Genomic DNA, 12,514 nt, shown 5'->3' on the forward strand with positions numbered 1-12,514 from the left:
AAAATGGTTCGGGACCTATGAGTTGTCGAGATGAACCAAGTCTGGCCAGCATATCAGCTTGTTCATTGCCTTCAATGCCACAATGACCAGGAACCCAATACAGGTTCACTTTGTTACGACTACCCAAGGTTTGGAGTGACTGAACACATTCCCAAACGAGTTTGGATCTACATATTGCTGATTTCAAATCATTCAATGCTGCTTGACTGTCAGACATTATGCAAATATTTCTGCGTAAGCATAATTTAGAGCATTCAAGAATAGCCTGAACTTCAGCTTGGAAAACAGTTGGCCATTTGCCCATGGGAATCGAAATATGTATCCCTGGGCCAGTCACGCCTGCTCCAACTTGATTGTTCAGCTTTGAACCATCGGTGTAGAATACAATTGATCCTGAGCGAAGATTTGGTCCACCGTTTGCCCATGTATTTCGCTCAAGAATAATTACGTCAAAAACAACGACAAAAGTTGCATCTTCTTCTCATCCAGTCATCATTGTTTGTGATAAGTGAGTTGATATTTTATTTTTTTTAGAATACTGAGATGTCCTTTTAGGTCACCTTCGAGGAGCTTTGAATCTTTTTTGATCTTCAAAGCACTCTTCTCTGCTTCTAACTGAATAAATTTATTCGGCGTGTTTCTCATTGCACCAGTTATTGAAAGAGTAGCCAATCTTTGAAGTTTTTCCAACTTTTTCTGAACCAGCCTTTCTTTTGTTTTTGGCCACCATATTAATGCGGCATATGAAATTCGGGGTTTCACAATCGCCGTATAAATCCATTGAATCATTTTTGACTTTAGTCCCCACTTTTTACCGTATGTCGCCTTACTTATCCATAAAGCATTTGTAGTCTTACTCAATGCTTCCTCAAGATGTAAGTTCCAATTCAGCTTACTGTCAAGTCTAACTCCAAGATGCTTGACTGAGTTTGAAAGTTTCAAATCTGCTCCTTTCAATTTTAAAGTAGGAAAAGAATAATTTCTTCTCCTTGAAAACGCCACCAATGTGGCCTTTGAAGGATTTATGTTTAATCCTTCTTTTTCACACCGAAGTGTGATGAAATTTAGGGCAATTTGCATTCGGTTAGAAATAACACAGTCATATTTTCCTCTCACCAATATAACTATATCATCCGCGAAGCCAACTACTTCGAAGCCACGAGCCTCCAGTTGTTTGAGAAGATCATCAACGATTAAAGAACACAATAGTGGTGATAGTACGCCTCCTTGGGGACACCCTTTTACTGCTCTTAAACTAATTGATGAGCTTCCAAGGTTGGCTGATATTTCTCTTTTTGATAACATCTCGCCAATCCAATCAACAATGCATACTTCGAAACCTCGTTTCAACATAGCATTTTTCATTGAACTGTGAGATGTGTTATCGAATGCTCCTTCAATGTCAAGGAACGCTGCAAGTGAGATTTCTTTTATGCTTCAAAAGATCTTTCCAACTTTGTAACTAGCTTGTGAAGCGCTGTTACTGAAGATTTTCCCTCCTGATACGCGAACTGATTTCCGCTTAGAGGAGTTTTCGTTAAATAGGGTGATTTTATATGCTCATCTATTAGTTTTTCCATTATTTTTTTCCATCTTAGTCAGAATGGGTGCTAAGATTTCTTTTCCCTTCTGTAGTATTACAGGAAAAATTCCGTCCCTACCTGGCGCCTTGAAGGGTGCAAATCAATCGCCCATTCTACTTTCTGTTCAGTAAATATTTCACTGGCCAGAGTACTAGCATCGCTCCTAGTGCAATTCATCCCAGTGGCCTTATTCGTTTGCTGAATATCTCGCCTGGCTTCATTTACACTAGTATGCGATACAGATACATTCTGGTCTTCATGTAAATTGATGATAGAACATGGGAAGTGTTTTTGCATCATTACTTCTAATGTTTCATAAGTTGTCTTGGTAAAAGAACCATCATTTTATTGCGAGCTTCCGGTAGCGGGTAGAGCAGAACTACCAAAACGGACAAAAGCAACTAAGACTGGAGGGCTAAAGCACCAACAAAACAGCAAAAACCACAAATCTTCAATTTAATACATATATTTGGGGATTGATCCCACTTTCTTCCTACCTCCTAAGCATCTCTCTCTTCTCCTTTCTCTATATCTTCATTTTCTTACAAACTAACATTTGTCTTCCTTACTCACGGTTGCTTCGGGGCGTCCCCCTACGCTTCACCTGCACGGCAGTCATTTCGCCACCGCGATTCTCGCATGCCGTTCCCGAGGTTCTCACCGACGGTACTCCTCTGCTGGAGACCCCTCTGGCCGTCCAGCACGACCGGGTAGCTCGATGGGGTCCCTCCGAGGCAGTCGATCCTCTCGTCGGGATGACGATGTTTCCGCACGCCACAGTCACCAATCTCGCACCAGTGCACACCCCCCGACAGTTCCGAAGCCGGTCCACACCGATGGCTTGGATCCCCTCGTCGAGGCTAGCACGCCCTTTTTCTCCAGCCGAACCGCATCGATCGCGCACCGACAGCTGACGAATTGGATCCGGCACAAAAACCAATGGCCTTCAATGACTTTGGTCGTTGTTTGCTGTCACTGGAACCGTTTTCGTCCACTCCTCAGAGCGACAATCTGCTGCGAATTTTGCGTGACGTTACTATATCATCCACCCGAACTTAATGGGAAATTTGGTTTACCTTTGATCCGTCGAATCCTGGCTCACTCAACGGACAATGCGGTAGCGATTGATCCGCAAGAATGGAATTCCACTTGCGTTTACCGGATGGTTAAAATGTTCTTCCTACCGAGTGGATGAGACCAATGAATTCTGCCAGTTTCCACGATGCTAGCGCTCCTGTCCTAATGGGATTGAGGTTAATACCACTCCTCCAGAACGCCAATCGTCACTTACCTCGTAGGGAGGTTTGTATTTGTCCGGTCCTGCGTCACAGCCGCTGTTCCGTCCACTTTTGGTCGGTAGTTTCACTTTCTGCGCAACGTGCGTTTAAAAAAACTTTAATTTATGCCGCCTGCGTGATGGCGGTGTGATCGCAGCGGCAGCACAGAAAAGATTCCTTTTCTTCTGCTGTTCGGTTCTGCGGAGTGCGTGTGTTCCCTAAACTGCATTATTGCCGCGTCGCCTTGGAATGCGCTTCTTATTTACAGTGGGGATGTGTTGTGCGTTTGAATCGGCAGTTCATGTTTTGGTAATTGCACGGCGAAGAAACGGTTGCGAATTTTGATGACAATGAGCGGTATAATGACTTTCTTCATAGTGAGTTTTTCTTTTCCTAAAGCGTAATACATGTTGCAATATTTAACAAACCAGACGTAACAATCTTTTTTAATAGTCCCAAGACCATTTGTGTGATCTTTAGCAAGGATTTTCTGCAGTCTGGCAGCAACTGGAGCACTTTCAATATTTTCACAAGTGTGCCTCCAGTTTATCCGTTTAGATCTACGAATTTCTCTATTGTAAGTAGTGAGGGATTCTCTGTATTCATCCCACTGTTGCGTGCGTTTAGCCCTGTTAAAGAGTTTCCGGGTTTTCTTTCGCATCTTTTGAAGATTGGTATTCCACCAAGGAACGTCTCTATTTGAAGAAAGTTCCTTAGCAGTGCAGCTGACTTGAAAAGATTGTAGTATCAAGCAGGAAAGTTGCTTCGAACTTTCTTCAAGTCCATGACAAGAGTTTAAAGAGGTGCTAACGTTTTTCGCCTCTATTATTAAATTTGAGTTATACAATTCCCAGTTAGTTTTCCTTGGATCTCTTTTGGGTTCTATGAGTTGATTTCCAGCCTCATATTCGAATAATATGTGCATGTGATCAGATAGAGATGTTTCATCTGATACATGCCAATTTTTGATTTTTTCCGAAAGTGTATGACTGCATAAGGTTAAATCAAGAACTTCTTGCCTGATGGCATTTGAAAAGGTTGGTTTATTTCCCCTGTTACATATATCTACTTCGTTTTTTGCGATGTAGTCTAACAGGTGCTCACCTCTTTTGTTGATATCCGAACTAGCCCATATTGTGTGATGAGCGTTTGCGTCGCAACCAATAATGAAAGCTTTATTTTGCTTTCTGCAATAAGAAATAAAAGCGGTGACTTCTGGTGGAGTCACATCATCAGCATCTCCCGGAAAGTATGCCGAGGCGACAAATATTTCTGTTTTTCCACGAATTGTCGGTACCTCCATCATTACCGCAAAAATATCTCGTTCAATGAATTCTGTGATTGGAAATTTTTTTGCTTTTTCATTCACCAAAATTGCAGCCCTGGTGGGTAGAGTTTCCATTTCCCGGCCATTTTCGTTGTCCCGGGATTCGGGATAAACTTGTTCGTATATCCCGGGAAATCCCGGGATCCCGGGATTTTTCGATGTTTTCTTAGAAAACTTATTTTTTTATTTGAAAACGATTTCATTCAATGTCAGGGGTAAAGTTCATATTTCAGAAAGGCCAGATAATACAGATTTCAAATTGGAAATCAATTCAATTCTAATTTGAATCGATTCTTTCGAAAAAAAAGTCTCCAAGAACCAAATAAGATTCACGTTTTTCTCGGAAGGTAGAGTACCCTTTTGGAATATATGATTGCCGAGTCCGATAAGAAGGGTTTGCTGGCGGTTGAAGTTGGCTTGACTGTTTGCATTGTTTTGAATATGCATTGGGTTTAGACAGTTGCTGGAATTGCATTCAATACCCTAGTGACGAAAGATGGAAGATGCGCAGTGGAATCGTACTGGGCCCATAACCAATTGGATATATGGGAACCCTCTCACAAAGAAAACACAACACTAGAGTATCCTCCAACCCATGGCAGGCTACTAATTGATACTTTTGCCAAGAGCTGCAGCTCTTCCTAATATTGAACAGATCGCTTCCTAATCTTGATGTTAATCGTTAATTTATCGTTATCGCATATAAAGTTAATTGTGTTCAACGTTATCGCTTGCTGCGATAAAGATGAATCAACTCAACTATTATCGGATTTCAATAATTTAACGTAAGTTTATTCGATAATTTAACGATAATGGGGGTAATAGATTACGCGATTAAAGTTGGTATAAAATTTTGACAGAAGCCGAGAATTGGACAAATTGATTGCAGCCTGTTGCCAAAAGTTGATTTTGATCGAAGCGATACACCAAAAAAATTAGGCAGAGCATCGTGGTCGGACCCTTGTACTTGCGCATGTGCTGGAAAGTTTGTTGTAGGAAAGTCGATTGGAAGGACATGAATTGGGTCAAGAATTGTTTTGGATGCAAGAAGCTCAGGAAGACTGACTCAATGTTGGGCGGCGCGAGGAGATTAGCAAGGCGAATATCAGCTAGTGTACACAACCTCACTGTAGACGGGAGATGGGTAGGAAGCAGGCGCCAAATAGATGTAGCTGATCTTGTACTGTAGATACTTGTAGTTTAATTAATAGAGAGCTGTAGCTGCTGGAAAAAGTATCAGTCAGTATCCCTCCATTGAGTGGTATAGGGGAATCTAATATTTTTTGTGAAGTTGTTCTATTAACTATCTCCGATATTTTCATGTCTGTTCCTCTCTTACTAATTTAATAATAAGATGATATCGGTTGTGCATCACATAGAACCTTGGCTCCGTATACATGCCTGAGCCTACCACATAAACAAACTTGAAAAAAAAACATGTCTGACAGGAGGTATAAAAATATGATATGAGTTTATCACCAAAGTTGGGTTTCGCGTTCAAAAAACAAATAACTTTTGTAAGAAGAAAACTGTTTGTTTTCGAACCGGAAATGAAACAGTATTTGTTGTCCCGGGTATCCCGGGATTTTCGGGATTGAAAAAATAATATCCCGGGAATCGGGAAATCCCGAATTTTCCAAAATCCCGGGATTTTTTGTCCCGGGATGTCCCGGGATGGAAACTGTACTGGTGGGTTTTTGTCCATTTTTGTAAATTATTTTTGAAGTACTCGTAGGAATACCTGAGATTTTACTGTTGATCGTCCATGGCTCCTGAACTAACGCAATATCCAGTTTGCTCTCAGCAAATCTCTTGCTAAGTACAGCTGTTGCTCCCTTTGCGTGGTGCAGATTCACTTGAATGAACTTAATTTTGCCTTTCCGCATTATTTGTTGTTTGGATACATTTTTGCATAACTTTTAGTATGGCCTAAGATATTTGGGTTTTCCCCGTCATTTTAACTCTCCAAAGTCCAGGGATATTTTCGTTCTGATTTTCTATCATTACTTCATCGCCTGTTTCTTTGAATGTTTTGACGTAAACTACGTCTAAGGGGAAGCTCGGATACAGGGTGTAAAATGAAAACTTCAAAATTGGGGACCGTCACGAAATCATGTAAAATTTGTAACATTAATAGGTCAGTTATCTTTCAATGGATTTTAAAGATTTACATATCAATCGATGCGCAAACTCTCCACCAATATGCCGGTAGAATTGAAACTTTTGAGTATCAACGCTAAACTATTGAAAATTTTAGTTCTTTCTTGCATTATGCATCCCCTATGCAGCACACTCAATTCTTGGCCTACTTTTAGGGGTATTAACAACTGTTGAACTGAGGTGTATGAATGGGGTGGCCCAGCTGCTAGACAATGAGGTTCCTACTCCCTCACAGAGGGGGAGACGCTGCGAAAGCTGGGTAGTAGTGTCGGTGGGATAGTTCCTTCTCTTCTATATATCAGGGATTGAACTTATCATTTCATTATCATTTAGTATTCAGTCAACAACTCATTCCAGAGGAGGAATTCCGAAAAGTGTTGTATGGCGGACTTCTAGCGCAATTTCCCCTCTACAACTTTGTCCAAGGGTACATTGCTCTATGTCTAATATTTACAGCGTGAAACGCTAGTATCATTTAACATACTAAATGATAATAAGTGTTATTATCATTTAGTATATTAAGTGATACTAGTTTTTAACGATGTAAATATTAGACATAGATCAATGTACCCTTAGACAAAGTTGTAGAGGGGAAATAGCGCTAGAAGTCCGCCATACAACACTTTTCGGAATTCCTCCTCTGGAATGAGTTATTGGCTGAATACTAAATGATAATGAAATGATAAGTTCAATCCCTGCTATATAGAGCGGAATAATTGGTTCAATTTCAGTGTAGGACTATATTGGTTTTACGTAGTTTACGTCGGTCGGTCGTGTCGTGTATACAACCCCATTTTTTTTTTAAATTACGGCTAGCCCTATACTCAGGTCTTTCACTATCTATTTTGCAAAAAGTCCAAATAATTTGACGGAAAGTTGTTTAATTAACTAACATTTGAATGCACCAATCATTTGTTATTAAAAAATATAATACAGTAATTAAAATAAATAAATAAAAAATAAATTAATCAATAAATAAATAAATGAATAAATAAAAAAATAATAATAATTGCAATAAAATAAAAAATAAATAAATAAATAAATAATAGGACGTTTATAAATATAATAAATAATCTTTAATCTACAAACAGGCGTCAATTCAAAATAAAATTGAAGAAAAATTGGATAATAAAATATGTTATTATGATGTATTTAAAGTTTGTAATTAAAACTGGCAAGAGGTTTTTTTTACCATCATCCCCCGGTCTTTCATTATCCAAGATTTTTTTATGTACAGGTTATCCGACTTCGTCAGTAGATGGGAATAACCAGCGCGGGGGGGGAAACATACATTTTCAGTGCAAAACGTAAACAAACGAGCATAAATTCCATACAAAAATCCAAGATGGCTGAGTCGGGGATATTGACAAGTCGGATAACCTGTATACATAAAAAAAATCTTGTCATTATCGTCGCTTTCTCTGCGGCACTGTTTTGCCGCCAGCAGCGTTGTGAGATTTTTCGTCTCACTGTCTCGCTGTGTTTTATAACTCGCTTGTTAGAGCAGAACAATGAAACAGTCGTTGCTATACCTACCGTCATCACTCCATACGTTTGGATAGATGGGTTCTATTAGCAATAAATGATGATATGATCTGGGAATAGGGAACGTCCATAAATTACGTAACGCTTAGAGGGGGGAGGGGGGGTTGAGTGAAGTGTGACAATCCGTACAAAATTTTCAGAAGCTTCATACAAAAAGTGTGACATAGGGGGGAGGGGGGGTTGAAAAAGTCCAATTTTGGCGTTACGTAATTAATGGATCTTCCCATAGCACTTTAGTTTGATAATTAGATATGCAAACACACTTCACAACTATTCCAATTATTGCTCATATAAATAGATGAGCCAATAATTATCCATCATAGTGCATAACTTGCATGCAAGACGGACTGATTTTCTTTCCAACACTATCACTTGTTTCCTCCCTAATAAGTGCACTTCACCGGGAGTTTTACCTATAATTATTAGGATGAAATTTGCAGTTTTTCACCTGCTTGCACTGTGTACGCGATCATTAGCACTTAATCTACCGATTTGAAAACCCCTCGCGATTTTAATAACTCGTTTTCGGTAGTAATATTCGGTTGATTATTTTGCCAACACAATCACGTCATTAATAATCGGCAAAGTTGCCAAAACGTTAACGATACGTGAAAGTTAACGATACTTGTTGATCCTGGCAATCATCCAACGTTCGTACAATAATGTAAAGCTTCATATCATCAGCGTACACAAGTTTGAAACATTCACCAAGACCCAAAGCAGCATCATTGAAGCAAAGAACGAACAGCAGCGGTCCAAGATTGCTACCTGCTGACCAGATCTGTTTATGAAAGGCGCTGACACATAACCATCGATCTTCACCCGAAGCTGCCGATCCATAAGATAGGATTTCAATCAAGATACCAGTTGCGTAGATATTCCGAGGCGAGATAACTTGTGTAGCAGAATTTCGTGGTCGATTTTATCAAAAGATGCTTTATGTCGTGGGCTGTTTTTGGGGCATTTTATGCTTAACATCCTTTATGCCTCCATTCATAAGTAAATCCTTTATGCCTAACGTACTCAAGCCTAACGTCCTTATACCTGTTCGCGTGACCAACATCTAGTTTGCTTGGACGTAGCACCCAAGGTACCGGTACTATAAGTGTCAAACGGCCAAGTTATAGCCTATTGAGATTACGCCATTTATGATCATAAATATCATAATAAACAACAACCTGATGCCATCCCCATACATTCAATTTTCTTTCTCCGCTTTGACACGATATTTATTACGATAAATAATCTAATCGTAATTTGAATAATCTGGCTTATTGAAGCATATTTTGGTAGAATAATTTCAATGGTTACAGCGCCTCTAGCGTTCTATTACTACTTTACTGTAAAAATACTTTCGGAAAATGCTTCGGATATTTTTTTTAATTCCTTGGGATTTTTTAGGAACTCATTCAGGAGGAGCCACCTGGAGGTCTTTTTTTTTTGATATTTTACTTTTACAAATTCTTTGGAAATACTTCGAGAATACCTTTAGAAACTCCTTTGAAAAATCCATTCGGGAATGCTTCGGCTATTCTTTCAAGAATTCCTTCAGCAAAAATCCTTCACAAATCACTATACACTTTTTTTTGAAAATCTGAAGAGATTCCTTTTCGGGAATTTTTTTTAATAAAAACATACGAAAAATCGTCCGAAAATTCGTTTTGAAATTCCTCCGGGAATTATTTTCGATTTTATCCTAGAAATTCCTCCAGAAACAATTTAGGAAATTGCTAATCATTCTAATGGACACTCTTTTAGTGATTTCTTTGAATAATTCCTTGGAAAACTGATCCTGAAATTCCTTCGGAAGTTCCTCCAGGAATTGCTTTGAAAAATCCCAACTAATTTAGTATTTTTAAATATATTCCTGAAGAATTTCCGAGGGAATACTCAAAAGAATTTACAAAGCAATCCTCTATTAATTCCCCGAATAAATTCCTAGATTTCACCAACGATCCATTAACGTTCACTACATTTTCGATAGATTTGATTGGTATATTTATTCAAATATTCTCAAGCATTTTTTTTTTTTTCATCTTTTGAGAGAATTTCACTCATGATTGAAATTTCCCTGATTATGTTAGCAATTCCCTGATAAATACAGGTATTTTCCAGGTGGGGACAAAATTCCCTGATAATTCCAGGGTTTCCAGGTTTTTCCAGGTAGTAGACACCCTGTTCATTAGACCGTTTGCCGGGTCTAATGATACTTTGAATTTAAAAGCTTGTACTTGCCTTTCGCCAGGCCAACTTCAGACTTATTCCTCCTGCGCTACAGAAACATATCCATGAATCACATTTCAAAAGCGTAAATCGTAATAAAAAATCGAGTTGCTTCAATGTAGGATGAAATCTTACCTTAAAAAAAGTTACTAGTCTCACTAACACATTCGTACTAATAGAATACCATATCCAATCACTCAACTTTTTCAGTTTTTCACAATTTTATCATAATTTGAAGTATTATTTTACTGTTTCACTGATATTGAATTGAAAAACAGTCTCAAATGTTCTGTCCCACTTATCTCAGTCGAGCCCGTGCAGCCAGCGGCTAACAGTCGTCCCGGTCCTGAGTATAAGTTAGGTGAAAGGGCTTTCCGCAAGCGCTCCTCAGGCAAGTAGGTACAATCTGCCGACACCAATGATCTATCGCCAATGAAAATAATCGCTACCTGGATTTGTGTTTTGCTACCAAGTCCACAATCGTAGATCTAGCTCCATCCCCCCTAGTGAAGGGGGTAGCACATCATCCAGCGCTTGTTGTTTCAATTGATTGCAGTATTTTACACCAAACGAATGTCTCACCGGTTTGCTTTACCTATAATTCAAGACAAAATTTTCAAAACGACTTATCTACTTTTGTAAACAAAGATTCAAACGACGATTTGACGAATCTGATAGCTCTCCCACGCAAATCATCACCATCAACAGGTAGCGGAAACCTTCACCTACCTATTGGTGGTGTTGGTTTGCGTGGGAAAGCTATCAGATTCGTCAAATCGTCGTTTCAATTTTTGTTTACAAAAGCAGATAAGTCGTTTTGAAAATTTTGTCTTGAATTGTCTTGTAGCTGATCATCGTCGTATCAGTCAGTTTCTATCTTCTCTCGACTGGGAAGTTATTCTGAACCTCGGAAACATAAAAAATGCGGCACCAGCGTTCTCTAACGTTTATCATACCTTATCGATCGACACATTCCCAAACGATCGAGCTATACAGAGAACGCCCCTCCCCCTTGGCAAACACGTGCACTGACAAAAATGCAATCTTTGAAGCGGCTCTATGCAAATTCACATCACACATCAAACTGTTTCGCTGAGAAACCACTATGTTAAGTACACTAATTAATGATTTGAGTGAATTACTTCTACGTGAAAGTTAAACGATTTACAATGATATGAAAAGGCTAATATCATCTTCCAAACTTAGACGTACATGTTCATGATAGAATTAGAGGCGAAAGTATAGAATTGGTAAGTTCCGTTAGGATACGGGCAAGCCATGAAGAATGTTTTTATAGAAGTCGATTTGAAAGCGAGCGGAGGGCAATATTTGTGATGGCACATATCGCACGACCTTCCTTCTGCCAAACTCCCGTATGAAGGGGGAGGGATGAATATCAGTGTGGAAGCTTATATATCTTCACTGGCAAAAGGAAGGTGGTTTGATTTGCTCATATGCCATCGCGTACGGAAGGATTTTCTATCGACGAGTACTGTCTCCAAATTTCTAATATGACATCAGCATCTAGTCGAAAAGGATTTTTATTGCTCGAGACGGACGCAATGAGAAAACAGAACTGTAGATAATCCACCGACGATCTGTCTGATGATGATTTCATTATTTGCGGGGTTTCTTCAATCATTTGTTCAACTTCTTCATCAGACACGTCGGTAGCAATGTTCGAAACGAACAATGACTGCCGAAATCCATGAGTTGTTTCCAATTTTGTAGAAGTGAGTGGAGGTGTACACCTGTCTGTATAGCTTACATTCGCATTATATACTATTGGAGATGTGTCAGAAATATCAAAACGCTGCACTAGTTGATCCAAGCATATTTTCATACTTTTGATATCTGTCTTCATTGAGTCGGTTTCCTCAGCTTTGAGTCCTACCATGGGTTGCAAGTTTCTAGTTCTTCGTGCTTCCAATGTATCAACACAGCTTTTACACATCCAAAATATATTCCGATTGCGACAGGCATGCCCTTCTGCTACTGTTAGCTCAACACAAACTGCATGAAATTTCACAGCATTAACCCAAAGTCCACTGCACTATACAGCTGGATCGCTAGGATGAATAGGGTCAGTGCATTCATGGCAAACATCTCTAATATCTATCCATAGATAATCGAGCACTATCAGATGATGTTGATGAGGCATACAATGATAAGGTGTGAATCGAAACACACAACCACGACTATGTGTTATAGCTTGACGAGGTATTGTAGAGATTAACAATCGGACGACGGATGCAATATATTCTTGGCGTTTATTTTTCAGCAACGATCATATATCGATGAACATTTGCTTTGAAACTATACAACGACGTTAAAATAACGAGTAAACGTTTCGAAACTAGTTAATATCAAATAAACCACAGATAAACAGTTAGAAATCA

General features: G+C 39.1%; 1 protein-coding gene and 1 long non-coding RNA gene across 3 annotated transcripts in view; both read right to left on the minus strand.

Moving 5' to 3' along the window:
- LOC134210904 (estradiol 17-beta-dehydrogenase 11-like) overlaps positions 1-12,514 on the minus strand; it is a 29,410-nt gene that overhangs the window by 10,219 nt on the left and 6,677 nt on the right. The window lies entirely within an intron of this gene.
- Positions 2,052-3,006, minus strand: LOC134215175 (uncharacterized). 2 transcript variants are annotated; one of them, XR_009980057.1, is made up of 3 exons: positions 2,875-3,006; positions 2,660-2,822; positions 2,052-2,597 (listed from the first exon to the last, which is right to left on the minus strand). It is a non-coding gene; the product is annotated as an uncharacterized LOC134215175 (long non-coding RNA). The 2 variants fall into 2 exon arrangements; XR_009980058.1 differs by having other exon boundaries at positions 2,660-2,817; positions 2,875-2,977.

This window comes from Armigeres subalbatus, chromosome 2, assembly GCF_024139115.2.
Source record: "Armigeres subalbatus isolate Guangzhou_Male chromosome 2, GZ_Asu_2, whole genome shotgun sequence".
Classification (NCBI taxonomy): domain Eukaryota; kingdom Metazoa; phylum Arthropoda; class Insecta; order Diptera; family Culicidae; genus Armigeres; species Armigeres subalbatus.